General features: G+C 38.3%; 1 protein-coding gene across 1 annotated transcript in view; it reads right to left on the bottom strand.

Annotated features, from left to right (window-relative positions):
- Window positions 1-12198, bottom strand: part of WDR70 (WD repeat domain 70) — a 282711-nt gene that overhangs the window by 87931 nt on the left and 182582 nt on the right.

Genomic DNA, 12198 nt, shown 5'->3' with positions numbered 1-12198 from the left:
TTGTTACTGCCATTTCATATTCCAACCCCAATCCTACCACCAGTGTAATATTCTCTCTACCACTGTCCCTGGTTTCCCACCCAACCCCAAGTCTGTCCCCTTGGCAGGCATGAACTAATTTATTGCCTGTTTACAACTAAGTGATAAAGGGGATGAATCAGTAAAAGAAACATGGTTAAAATTGTTATCTTACAAGGGGTCATTAAATCATTGTCAGAATATTTCTTATGTTGTTTGTTATTAGCTGATCTTTTTGTTGTTGTTGTTGTTGAGCTTTGATGACTTCTGTGCTACTTTGACACCTAATTCGGTGCATTCCTACCAGAGTATCTGTATAAAAAAATATGGAGATGTTGCTAAGTCATATGTGGCCATACATTCCATAAACTCTAGGTTCTGCGGCTGACATGGCTGTAGTTGTGGGATATGTCTGTGGTGACCAGGGCTCCTGAAGTATGTGATTTTCCTAGATATTTCCAGTGAGCTTTTAAAAATTGATAAAGGGACTCTTGGTAGGGAGAAAATAGGAAAATGAATTTGTTTCCAACAAACAATTATTTTATTTTTAAAGCATTTATATGCATATTTCACCTTGTTCATTTTTGCTAAATGGTTCATGCATCTGAGAAAATCAAAGCAAAAATAATACCTCTCTTTTTATGAGAGGAGTATTGGTTTTATTATTTCACATGTGATATATTCAAACATGTGGCTACAGCAGATGTAGAACAATGTAAACTAGAAAAAGTGACCAAATTAGATTGAGTGTCATATACAAAATGATGAATAAAAGATATTAAAGTTAGCATCTGCATGGATGAAATATGATTAACCAAACAAGTGGAAGCAAAGGCAAACAGATGGGGTTACATCAAATTAAGAAAATACTGTGGGGCCGGGAAGGTGGCGCTAGAGGTAAGGTGTCTGCCTTGCAAGCGCTAGCAAGGAAGGACCGCGGTTCAATCCCCCGGTGTCCCATATGGTCCCCCCAAGCCAGGGGCAATTTCTGAGCGCACAGCCAGGAGTAACCCCTGAGCGTCAAACGGGTGTGGCCCAAAAACCAAAAAAAAAAAAAAAAAAAAAAAAAAAGAAAATACTGTACCTCAAAAGAAATGATAACCAGGATACAAAGACTGCACACAGAATGAAAATTTATTTACCAAATATCCATCTGATAAAGGGTCAATATCTAATATCTATATATTTGTACAGGGACTGTAAAGATTAACAAGAAAAAAAATCCAGCTCCATCAAAATATGGGAGAAGAGATGAACAAAAACTTCCTTAAAGAACCCTGTTGATTGTTGGGGATATAAATCAGAGGGAGACCACTTGCTTTGTATGTGTGAGGCCCTGATTTATATCCCCAACAATCAACAAGGTTTTAAAAATAAATTTCTGTTACTTCTAAATTCTTTTTAGCATAAAAGTTAGTTTAGTAAAGCTGGAAATATCACAGATAATGACATTTAAGTAGGGTTTTGCAGGATAACTATTAAAAAGCAAAACTTTTGTTTTTCTTCTCTATAAGCTACCTAGAAGAGCCTTTGGTTTGAGAGCTCATGAGAAATTGCACAAGGTTCAAGCAGAGTCTTTTGCTGAGAATATCTAGTTACATTCTACCTAGTATCACAAAATAACACATTACATAAAATGTATATCAAATTATATAATATACTTCTAGAAAAGACCTGCCTGTTTCACCATGTTTTCTGGAACTGCCTAGAAACAATAACTGCACAAACACAAAGCTCTAGCCTTTCTAAAAGAAATGCTGAATTGGACTGGAGTAATAGTACAGTGGTAGGGCTCTTGCCTTGACTGTGGCTGACCAGATTTGATCCCTGGTGGTACATACAATCTGTGAGCCCAGCCAGGAGTGATCCCTGAGAGTAAAGCCAGGAGGAAAGTCCTGAGCATAGGCAGGTATGGTCCACAAAAAACAAACAAACAAACAAATAAACAAGCTAGAAAGGGAATTAGTTCTTTCTTCATCTTTTTATTTGGGGGGGGGTGGCACACCCAGCGGCACTCAGGGATTACCATATGGGATGCCGGATATTGAATCCAGGTCAGTCAAGGGTTGGCAGCATGCAAGGCAAATGCCCTCCCACTGTGCTATCACACAGGCCCCTTTCTTCATGTTTTAATCTGAATAAAGGCTAATTTTAGAAAATCTAAAGCTTGTCTCTCAAATTGACCAAAGATCACAAGCAAAATTTAGAAGGCTGATTATATTTTGAAATATTACATATAATGTTCACTTTCTAAAAAATTATCTGAACCTATATTTATAGAACTTTTATTAGACTTTCACAATACACTGGGTTTACTAATAAATTAGGTTTTGCTATCTATAGAGAAATAAATCACTTATATCTCTTTCAACTCACAAAAATATAAATGTAGAGGGGCCAGAGTAGTGGCACAAGCAGTAGGGTGTTTGTTTGCCCTGCATGCGCTAATCTAGGATGGACCATGATTCAATCCCCCACATCCATATGGTCCCCCAAGCCAGAGTGATATCTGAGTGCATAGCCAGGAGTAAACCGTGAGTGTCACCAGGTGTGGCCCAAAAAGCAAAAAAAAAAAAAAAAAAAAAAAAAAGTAAAATTCTGATTAGTTTATATTTATACTTTGGTCTGGTTTCTGATTTTATGAAGAAGATGATGGATCTAGCAGCCTTATTTATTCAATAAATACTGTTTAATCTAAAGAACGTGGATCATTTTCTCTAGAAGCAACTGATGAAATTAATTAAAAACTAGCAATAAGAACCTGGAGACATGGTCCCGGAGAGATAGCACAGCGGCGTTTGCCTTGCAAGCAGCCTATCCAGGACCAAAGGTGGTTGGTTCGAATCCTGGTGTCCCATATGGGCCCCCGCGCCTGCCAGGAGCTATTTCTGAGCAGACAGCCAGGAGTAATTCCTGAGCACTGCCGGGTGTGGCCCAAAAACCAAAAACCAAAAAAAAAAAAAAAAAAAAAACAAGAACCTGGAGACATCAAAAAAGTGTTGTTTTTCAACCCGGATGCCCCTCAACAGATGAATGGCTAAAGAAATTGTGGTACATATACACAATGGAATATTATGCAGCAGTCAGGAGAGATGAAGTCATGAAATTTTCCTATACATGGATAGACATGAAAACTATTATTGTGAGTGAAATAAGTCAGAGAGAGAGAGAGACACACACACAGAATAGTCTCACTTGTCTATGGGTTTTAATGAAAAATAAAAGACCTTATTGTAATAATGCTCAGAGACACAGAAATGAGGGCTAGAAGGACCAGCTCACAATATGAAGCTCACCACAAAAAAGGATGAGTGCAGTTAGAGAAATATTGCACTAACAACTACCATGACAATGTTAATGAGTGAAAGAAGTAAAGTGCCTGTCTTGAATACAGGAAGCGGTTGAGGGGGAGGGAAATAGGGGGCATTGGTGAGGGGAATGTTGTACTGGTGAGGGGTGGTGTTCTTTTTATGATGGAAACCCTATTACAATCATGTTTGTATACAGTGTTTAAACAAAGATATTATTTTTAAGAAGTGTTGTTTTTATTCTTTTTCTTGCCATGCCACTTTTAACTTTTCTTTCTTTTTATTTCTTAAGTACTAGACCAAGTCTGTCCAATTTCAGTAACTTTGTCAGTTAATAATAAAGGGCATGTCCTATGCTTTCCTAACACAGTGGCTCTAAAACAGTGACTCTTTCTTGCAAATTATAATTATACTTGCTCATATTCTGGTTGTCCTGAGCACCAAGTTTGTGTCTTATCTGAAGTGTTCCATGCTGGAAATAGTCTCTTTCAACTATTATATAAATGGAAACCCTTAAATATCTGGATATATGATTACAGTATACATGCTCATTTTCTATTGTCCCAATACTACTTTTTTTTTTGGGGGGGGGGCCACACCCGGCAGTGCTCAGGGGTTACTCCTGGCTGTCTGCTCAGAAATAGCTCCTGGCAGGCACGGGGGACCATATGGGACACCGGGATTCGAACCAACCACCTTAGGTCCTGGATCGGCTGCTTGCAAGGCAAACGCCGCTGTGCTAACTCTCCGGGCCCAATATTTTTAAGTTTGATAACTTATCAGGATTATAATGTTGAATATAAATGATAATATGGTAAAAATATATAATGCTTTATTAATGTAAGCATTTAAATTGAGTAATATTTTCCATAAAAATAATAAAGAAAAGAAAATGAGAAAGAGGAAGAGGAAGAAGAGGTAAAAACTACGAAGCATTTGGGAGGAAAAAAATGAGTTATCTAGAGAAAGAAACAGAAGGAAAATACTGAGGCAGACAGCAAGAATAGGCTAATAGAACTGAACATAAAACAAATCAGCACCAGTTAACTTCCCACTAAATAAATACCCATAAATTATACATAACTGGAGAAAGTTCATATTCATAAACTCTGTATCTTAAATTCCTACAAGTATATTTAAGTGAAAAACAAAATGGAGTTACTAAGATTAAGCGTATTTTTAATTTATACCTCTACCGACCAACCTTAGGGACACCTAAAATAGTTGGTATGTCTTGAATACAGGCAAAGGGTGGGGGAGGAGAAAGATGGAGGGCATGGGTGGTGGGAATGTTGCACTGGTAAAGGGGGATGTTTTACTCAATTATATTCAGTGAACATAAACTTCTGGATTTTAAGCAGCGTCATATTTCTAGCTAAATCACTGATTGAAGAAAAGTTCTGGCTTATCAACAGAATGAAAAACTGAACATTTATTTCTTTAATTATCTATTTTGGATGTCTGGTGATTTTTTTCATACACTATTTCCAATTTTGGAGAGACAATTTAAAATTTACTGAAATCAAGAATAAATGCTGCTTTAAGATTAAAAGGTAAGCCAATGTGGAGAGCAAGAATCTGTTCAGAGTTTAAACCAAAAGTGTGACCTACATTTAAGACTTTATAGTAAAGAGGAAAATGTCTTTAGATCTAAATGTCAGCATGCTCTTTTAAAATCACTATTGTGATTAATTTAACTCCATCATTCTCTCAATAAACACACACATATAATACAGTCTTTCAAAGACTAGTGAATACCACAGAAGAAGAGTTAAGACAGCTATAGCGTTACAAAATACAAATTGAATCAATACTGAGAATAACTATTAGAAATGTTCACAGCCATATCTAAAATTGCATTAACAATGATAATAACCGATTTTTTAGTATAAGATAAATGGAATAGGTATTGAAGACAATTTTAGAATATTTTTCCTCTAAAAAATAAAGACTTCAGTGAACTGTCCTTGCTTTTCTAGAGTGCAATATGTACAATCATGTTAACTCAATATAAGCAATGGCAAGAAAAACATTTAATATAGATTTTATTCTATTTTTAAAAACAAATTTTAGAGACAAAAATAATCAATTGTACAATCAAATGCCCACAGAGACTGAGAGACAGATGAAAGCACAGGACTTCGAATCAGAGACTTGAGTTTCTTGACTTTTACAATTCTAGTTTAGTATAATAGGCATCTTCATAAATATCTTTTTTTTAATGTTTGTTAAGAAAATACCAGCAAATGTTTTAACTAAAAATAAAGCAGACTGAAATACAACTGTAAAAGACTTGTAGTTCACAATATTCTCAATAAAAAAAATTTTATTATGGTTGGAAATGATCACTCTGGACAAAAGTTGGGTGCTGAAAAGATAAAGCAATAGGCATGATGCCCCTTTAATAACAATATTGCAAACCACAGTGTATAAAAGGAGTAAAGGGAAGAGAGAGAGAGGAAAGAGAAAAGAGATGAAAAATGTCTGCCAGAAAGGCAAGGAGGAGAGAGGGCAAGGGTGACAGGAGAGAAACTGGAGAGAAATTGGAGTGTCCCTTCACACTGGTGAAGGTTGTTGTACATTGTCTGACTGAAACTCAATAATGAACAACTTTGCAACTGTGTATCTCATGGTATTTTGATTAAGAAATTAGGGGCCGGGCGGTGGCGCTAAAGGTAAGGTGCGCCTGCCTTGCCTGCAGTAGCCTTGGACGGACCGCGGTTCGATCCCCCGGTGTCCCATATGGTCCCCCAAGCCAGGAGCAACTTCTGAGCGCATAGCCAGGAGTAACCCCTGAGCGTTACCGGGTGTGGCCCAAAAACCAAAAAAAAAAAAAAAAAAAGAAATTAATTTATGGAGGAATGGCATGGAGGTGGGGCGTTTGCCTTGCATGCAGAAGGACAGTGGTTCGAATCCCAGCATCCCATATGGTCCCCTGAGCCTGCCAGAAGCAATTTCTAAACAGAGAGCCAGGAGTTACCCCTGAGCGCAGCCGGGTGTGACCCCCGGAAGGGAGGGAGGGAGGGAGGGAGGGAGGGAGGGAGGGAGGGAGGGAGGGAGGGAGGGAGGGAGGGAGGGAGGGAGGGAGGGAGGAGGAAGGAAGGAAGGAAGGAAGGAAGGAAGGAAGGAAGGAAGGAAGGAAGGAAGGAAGGAAGGAAGGAAGGAAGGAAGGAAGGAAGGAAGGAAGGAAGGAAGGAAGGAAGGAAGGAAGGAAGGAAGGAAGGAAGAAAGAAGAAAGAAGAAAGAAGAAGAAGAAAGAAAGAAAGAAAGAAAGAAAGAAAGAAAGAAAGAAAGAAAGAAAGAAAGAAGAAAGAAAGAAAGAAAGAAAGAAAGAAAGAAAGAAAGAAAGAAAGAAAGAAAGAAAGAAAGAAAGAAAGAAAGAAAGAAAGAAAGAAAGAAAGAAATTTATTTTTAAAAATAAAGGAAGGTAAATCTCAAAAGTAAAAATTTAAATAAAGCAGAAATCTTTTTATCCTAAACCTAGAGATAATCATCATTAACATTTTTTTTTTTGGTTTTTTGGTTTTTGGGTCACACCTGGCAGTGCTCAGGGGTTACTCCTGGCTCCACACTCAGAAATCGCTCCTGGCAAGCTCGGGGGACCATATGGGATGCCAGGATTCCAACCAATGACCTTCTGCGTGAAAGGCAAATGCCTTACCTCCATGCTATCTCTCTGGCCCCCATCATTAACATTCTTAACTTTTAAAACAAACTATTAAATCATCATGAAATACAGAGTAAAAAACGTTGTTGATAGTTGACTTTCAATCATCAATGTTCCTAAACCCCTCCTTTCACCAGTGTTCATTTTCCACTACCAATTTCCCCAGTTTCCTTCCCTGATCCACACCCCAGCTTGTCCCTATGGCAAACATCCATGAACGTCTTTTTTTTTTTTTTTTTTTTGGTTTTTCGGGCCACACCGTTTGATGCTCAGGGATTACTCCTGGCTAAGCGCTCATAAATTGCCCCTGGCTTGGGGGATCATATGGGACGCCGGGGATCAAACCGAGATCCTTCCTTGGCTAGCGCTTGCAAGGCAGACACCTTACCCTTAGCGCCACCTCGCCGGCCCCCCATGAAGGTCTTTAAGCCTTACTTTTCTCATCTGTAAACTGAGAAAAAGAATGTCAATTCAGAGCATTAAGGTGAGAATCAGAGGAAGTGATAAACATAAAATGTGCTTCTGGTACCCAGAAAACAACAGAAAAACATGAACTACTCTGAATTGCTCTGATATGGCACAGAGTACTGGAAAGTAAAGGAACATGGTGAAATAGTTGCAATAGTATTGATTCTCAGAATATGCTAACCAGAAGTCAAAGAGCATATTTGAAATCAAAGGAGCAAATCACTTAATCACTCTCATCACCATCAAAGAGTGTTATAGGGGATAAAAAAAAAAAAAAGTGTTGTAGAACCTAAGCCAAAAGAGCCACTGCCCTGGAGCAGCTTCTAACAGAAAACAGATGACACAGGCTTCAATCCATATGAGAGGGCAAGAGCCACTGACAGAGACTATACAGCAAAGTCAGACCAGAATGAGCAGAGCAAGTAAGTAAGGGAATTAAGACCTACAACACTCGAATATAAGTAAGGTTCACAGTTCAGAGGACTGGGTCTGCAAACGAGGTGGGGAAACTATTTAGGGAGTCTTTTTTTTTTTTAATTCTTGTCTTCCTGGCATTGCCAGGAAAGACTCCAGCTTTTCTTTAATAAGACTGCTAACTGAATACAATAAAACTTTCAGGAAAGTTTTGACGAGTCTTCAGAGATGGATAACGATATCCATATCCACTAGGAAAAAAATCACAGTCATATTATAATGATTAAAGTTGCTTTTGAGTCTAAATCACATGATCAGAAAGTGTGAATTGTAGGAAAATTTTTCAGGGTTGTTCCCCCATCATATTGGTATGATAATTCTCTAAGGAAAACTTACTCATATAAGCAACTAGGGAAAGAATTTCAAAGGCTGTACACAATGATACTGTTGTTCATTATTTACATGAATATTCAGTCTCTAGGGGGCTGTTTTTACGTTCTCCATATCTTCTGATGTTCTAAGTTACTCATGGACAGACGTGGGATGGCTTGATTTTGTTCTTCTGGCTTGTCGAAACCCATTTAATTAAGTTAAACCATTTTGTTTTCCTTTTAAGTGCTATGTATGTTAAATTATTCTGGATATATTTAAAGAAAATTAATTAAAACTAATTGTTTAGTCTGATTCTCCTAACCAACAAAATCATTTCCTTCTGAAGCTGAAGTGCCAGCTATTACTTTTGCTTATAAGCAAATCTGCTAAAAATCCATGTGCTGTATATATTCCAACAACTGTCAAGGATAAAACTGATTCAGAAACAACCAACTTACAAAATATGCTCAGATCTCAACATCAATGTGTACTTCTTCTGTAAGACACATGAAATCTAAGAGAAAAGTATTATGGGCATAAAAGCATTTAAAAACCTTGATGTGACTTATCAAATTCTATTAGGAAACAAAAATAAACTTGTGAACTAATATGAGAATCAAAATATCAATAGCTAACACTTCAGTAGATAGTATACTATCATCAAACACTGCCTAAAGCAAGCAAAGCACACATGCACAGATCAACCTTGGGACTAGAAAGAGATGGTAGGTAAGGCATTTGCCTTGCACACAGCTGACCTAGGTTCAATTCTCAGCATCCGTTATGTTCCCATGAATAATTCCAGAGTCATTTCTCAATATAAAGCCAAAAGTAATCCCTGACCAGTGCAGGTATGGCCCAAACAAAACAAAACAAAACAAATCTGAAAAACTTTTAAGTTCACAGAACCTGGACTCAAGTTCAGAGTTATAGCCAAAGGCTATGACAGTGTATCCAAACTTAGTTTGCCTGTATATATATAGTTTTTTCAAGATAAGATGGATGAATGGATGGATAGAGGGATGGATGGATTCATGGGTGGATGAATAGATTCATGGATGAATGGATGGATGGATGGATGGATAGATAGATTCATGGATGAATGGGTAGAAAGATGATATATATATATAGATAGATAGATAGATAGATAGATAGATAGATAGATAGATAGATAGATAGATAGATAGATAGATAGATAGATAGATAGATAGATAGATAGACAGATATAGATAGTTAGATAGATAGATAGATAGATAGATAGATAGATAGATAGATAGATAGATAGCACTCAACTCACTCCTGAAAAATCTATTTACACAAATAGACAAACAGAAAGAACCCCACTTATACCTAAGACCACCACTGTCCCCTCTAGAACACTGTGGTATACCCCATGTATGACCCCTCTGGGTTGTGCTACTATAAACCTTGAAGTGCTGACATATACATGCCTTACAACAACTCTTGTAACATAAACTCATTTTAGTGCCTTAGTAAACAAGATGAGAAAGATGGAGACAGTTAGAAGTTCTAAAGAGTTTTCCATTAATCAAAGGAAAAAGACATTGAAGCCATTAAAATCATATGCTAAGGGCTCAAGTTTATTACCAACATTTTGAGTCACATTAAAAGTTATTAGATCAGTTGGGGCCGGCGAGGTGGCGCTAGAGGTAAGGTGTCTGCCTTGCAAGCGCTAGCCAACAAAAGATCGCGACCGCAGTTCGATTCCCTGGCGTCCCATATGGCCCCCCCAAGCCAGGGGCAATTTCTGAGTGCTTAGCCAGGAGTAACCCCTGAGCATCAAATGGGTGTGGCCCCTCCAAAAAAATTTAAAAAAAGTTATTAAATCAGGGGAAAATGTTAGTAGATCAGTAGATAAGCAGTTAGGATTTTTAATTGTAGCTGAAAATAAATTTACTTGAACTGAGGAGATGGGGCCAAAGAGACAGCAAGCAGGTAGGGTGCTTGCCTTCCAAGCAGCCCACCCAGGATTGATCGCTGGCATCCCATATGGTCCCCTGAATCTGTCAGGAATGGTTCCTAGTGCAGAGCCAAGAGTAACACCTGAGCACCACGAGGTATGCCCCCAAATAATTTAAAATAACACCTCCCAAAAGGATATGGTCTAAGTCTGTACCATACTCACTCCATGTCCATAATTACAAAAAACTGACATGTTTCACACATCATTTAACCACTGTGAAATGTGGAAAAAAAATACAGTATCAAAATGGCCTAATTCTCTGAAGGCCCACAACATAAACTACCTTAGTACTCTGTCAAAATGCCCTGCATGTCAAACTAAATACATAGCTTCATTACGTTTTTCCTTATAAACAACATGAAGAGTCAACATAAAACTGCTGGAGAAACTATGTAACTAGGCTCAAAGACTGTGAAGAAACAAGATACAATGGGCACGTCCAGGATCTGGGCCAAACCCACACTCGGAACTGGCCTAAAGGACACCCCAGCCACTATGGCTACTTCAGAAGGTTGAATTGGACCCAGAGACACTCTGTGGTCGTGGACCTACCTCACAGCCATAAAGCTGTAATTTTTTAACCCTGTCAGTGCCGTAAATGCCAACCATAATCTCAACACACTACTATATGTGAGCCCCAGTCTCACAACCAAAATGACCCCCAAATACCTATATACTCAAGTATAAGGCGAGTTTTTCCAGCACAAAATGTGTGCCCAAAAAACCGAACTCGGCTTATACTCAGGTCGTACAGGTTATTTTATTCGATGAGCTTGCATGGGATCAAATGCACGTAGTCCAGTTGTCTTCAGCCGTCTGCTGGAGGGGCCGTACTTCAGGTCAATTCACAAGTCACGGCTGAACTGAACTGCATGCTTCTGAACTATTTAACCCGAAATATTCTGCGCTTTGTATGAAACCGACAGCAGTGATGATATCTGCGAACTCAGTGATGATGACAATGTCTATGCTGATACTCTCATATCAAATACAGCTGAAGCTCTGTTTGGACATACAGAAGAGGAGGAGGAGGAGGAGGAGGAGGAGGAGGAGGAGGAGGAGGAGGAGGAGGAGGAGGAGGAGGAGGAGAAGGAGGAGGAGAAGGAGGAGGAGGAGGAATCCAGTTTTGAAGAATTTTAAACTTTGATTTAGCTTGATTACCTGTTAAGCTATAGTTTTCTGCACATTATTTAAAATTTTAAAGTTACTATTGCTAGTTTACAGTTTTTCTTTAGCAATAAACATTGAAAAACATTTAACCTACTGATTCCTTAATTATTGTAATTGTTTTGGGTATATATTTTTATTTTTTAAGACTTTTGTTTGTTTTGTTTTGTTTTGTTTTGTTTTTAGGTCACATCTGGCAGCACTCAGGGGTTACTCCTGGCTATGTGCTCAGAAATCGCTCCTGGCAGGCATTGGGACCATATGGAATGCCAGAATTTGAACCACCATCGGTGCTGGGCCATCTGTGTGAAAGGCAAACACCCTACTGCTGTGCTATCTCTCCGGCCCCCTATATTTTTATTTTTGAAATTTACCATTTTCCACCTCAACTTATACTTGTCACTAAGTTTTCTCAGTTTTTAGGGTAAAATTAAGGGGTCAGCTTATACTCAGATCAGCTTATATTCAAGTATATAGGTAACTGAAAAAGTAATGAGAGGAAAGAGGAAAAATAAACTTTAGTGTTGGATCATCAGAGTCTCTGCTACTGCTGAATATTATCTGTGACTCTCACTTTCTATATCCTAAAAACAATTCTCTCCATCACTACCCCCTACATCACAGTCAAAGGAGAATGAACTCCACACTTCCAGAAAAACGTACAAAGGCATTTGGTCCAGATCTCTGTAAATGGGAAAACCACATTCACACAAGCAGTCACCATAAAACTCAAACACTTATCAACACACACGTATCTATTTCCAGATTACTAAAAGGGCTGCCTTCCACAAATAGACTTT

This window comes from Suncus etruscus, chromosome 2, assembly GCF_024139225.1.
Source record: "Suncus etruscus isolate mSunEtr1 chromosome 2, mSunEtr1.pri.cur, whole genome shotgun sequence".
NCBI classification, from domain to species: Eukaryota; Metazoa; Chordata; class Mammalia; order Eulipotyphla; family Soricidae; genus Suncus; species Suncus etruscus.
This window is presented reverse-complemented; position numbering and strand designations above follow the sequence as displayed.